Source organism: Budorcas taxicolor, chromosome 5, assembly GCF_023091745.1.
Source record: "Budorcas taxicolor isolate Tak-1 chromosome 5, Takin1.1, whole genome shotgun sequence".
NCBI lineage: Eukaryota > Metazoa > Chordata > Mammalia > Artiodactyla > Bovidae > Budorcas > Budorcas taxicolor.
Window position 1 is genome coordinate 123,996,534 of NC_068914.1, and position 2,733 is coordinate 123,999,266.

The following is a 2,733-nucleotide window of genomic DNA, read 5'->3' on the forward strand; positions in this document are numbered from 1 at the left end:
TTTTTGAAATATTGATTTTTCTTGATATACATGGCATTCATGTCTCTATCAAGATGCTGTCAGTTAGTTTTCCTCTATCTAACTTGTGTAGCACTTTGTAAATATATCCCATCAGTCTTTAACATCCCTGAAAGTCGAGAAAAAATGTTTCTTCATTCAATATACAGAATGTCTAGCACAAGAGATAGAGTCAATTATTTTATAAGATTGAATTATTCATTTGGAAAATGGAAATAGAATGCAGTTCACAGTCTTTCCTCCTTGACATAAAGTTATAGTTTGGGATTGTTATATAAACACAGAAGGAAAAGTGATCCCATAAGTCACTATGTTATAACTAAAACTATTAAAGGATTAAATAGAGTTTTTAAATAATTTTGTTTGTTTATTTTTTTGGCTGGGCTGGATCTTCGTTGCTGCACAGGCTTTTCTCTGGTTGCAGCAAATGGGGGCTACTTTCTAGTTGTGGCGCGGAGGCTTCTCACTGTGATGGCTTCTCTTGTTGCAGAGCATGGGCTCTGGGGCACCAGGGCTTCAGTAGTTTCGGCTCCTGGGCTCTAGAGCACAGGTTCAATAGTTGTGGCACACAGGATTAGTTGCCCTGTGGCATGTGAGATCCTGCTAGATCAGAGATTGAACCCATGTCTCCTACACTAGCAGGCTGATTCTTTAACACTGAGACAGCAGGGAAGCCCCAGGATTTTTGTTAGCATAAAAATCCTGGTGATGCAGTCATCTATAAATATGCATACACACATGCACACACAATCAACTAAATTTACACACACAATATCTTATATTAGTACCATTTTACTGCTGGAGGAAACAGAAGGTTTTAATACTTGACTGGAATACACAGCAAGTCTAAGTTGAAGTACAGATATAGACCAAGTCTTAAAATGTCTGTTTTCCTCAATACTATCAAAGTGTGCAGAAGAAACAATTTGTGAACACATGGAAGGTTCTTGCTATCTGGAAGATATGTGACAAACGATAGGATTCTTTATTGGTTAGAAGGTATTTCTTTTCTGGTGGAGCTTAACAGAATAAAGTAAAAACCCCCTCCTCCCAAATGGTGTAAGTTCAGGAGGGAATGCATTGTTTAGCATTTGTGTGTATTATATGCACATATATAGGGCTTCCCTGGTGGCTCAGAGGTTAAAGCGTCTGCCTCCAATGCAGGAGACCCGGGTTCGATCCCTGGGTTGGGAAGATCCCCTGGAGAAGGAAATGGCAACCCACTCCAGTATTCTTGCCTGGAGAAGCCCATGGACTGAGGAGCCTGGTGGGCTGCAGTCCACGGTGTCACAAAGAGTCGGACACGATTGAGTGACTTTACTTACTTACTTACTTATACATATATATGTGTATGTGTATATATACATGTGTATATACACATATATTCATTCATTTATTTGATGACTTATCTAAGTGCCAGACCACTTATGGTTCTTGATGATCAAGCCAAAGCCTATCATCATGCAGCTTATTTGGTAGAAAAAATGACTCAGGAACTTCAGTTAATTTTATGCAATATTACTGAACATAGCCTCCTGATGAAGGTGAAAGAGGAGAGTGAACAAGTTGGCTTATAACTCAACATTCAAAAAATGAAGATCAAGGCATCTGATCCTATCATTTCATGGCAAATAGATGGGGAAAAAACAGAAACAGTAAGCTCCAAAATCACTGTGGGCGGTGACTGCAGCCATGGTTTTAAAAGACACTTGCTCCTTAGAAGAAAAGCTATGACAAATCTAGACAGCATATTCAAAAGCAGAGACATTACTTTGCCTACAAAGGTCCATATAGTCAAAGCTATGGTTTTTCCACTAGACATGTAGGATGTGAGATCTGGACAATAAAAAAGGTGGAGTGCTGGGAAGAATTGATGCTTTCGAACTGTGATGCTGGAGAAGACTCTTGAGAGTCCCTTGGACAGCAAGGAGATCCAACCCGTCAATCCTAAGGAAAATCAACTCTGAATATTCACTGGAAGGACTGATGCTAAAGCTGAACCTCCAATAATTTGCCCACCTGATGCGAAGAGCTGACTCACTGGAAAAGACCCTGATGATGGAAAAGATTAAGGACAGGAAGAGAAGGGAACAATAGAGGATGAGACGGTACTATGGAATCATTGACTCAATCAATGGACATGAGTTTGAGCAAACTCTGGAAGATGGTGAAGGACGAAGCTTGATGTGCTGCAGTCCATGGGGTCACAAAGAGTAGGACAGGACTGAGCAACTGAACAATAACAACAGCAACTGAATATGGTGATGCTCCCCAAAGTTAATATAATCTTGTTAGCTAAGTTACCTCAGTCACGTCTCACTCTTTGGGACCTTATCGATTATAGCCTACCAGGCTCCTTTGTCCATGGGATTCTCCAGGTGTGAATACTAGAGTGGGTTGCCATTTATTCCTCCAAGTGATCTTCCCAACCCAGGGATTGAATCCATGTATCCGGCAGATCCTGCACGGCAGGCAGATTCTTTATCATGGAGCCATCATTAATTGAAGGATATTATCTAGAATAATAGTATATGTAATTTAGTTCTAATCTCCACTATTGTGACCATTATCAAGATCTAGATGTTCCACTCTAAAAGAGATGAGATAAACTAGACCACTCTATGGAGCTGATCAGACTGTGTCATGCGAGTAATAGTAAAAAGAACTCAAGAGCTATTTCAGGGAGCAAATGACTTAGGAGTGACACGATTGATG

General features: G+C 40.2%; 1 non-coding gene across 1 annotated transcript; it reads left to right on the forward strand.

Annotated features, from left to right (window-relative positions):
- The first annotated feature begins 1,140 nt into the window (after positions 1–1,140).
- TRNAW-CCA (transfer RNA tryptophan (anticodon CCA)) lies at positions 1,141–1,212 on the forward strand. Its single transcript has one exon. It is a non-coding gene; the product is annotated as a tRNA-Trp (tRNA).
- Positions 1,213–2,733: the final 1,521 nt, after the last annotated feature.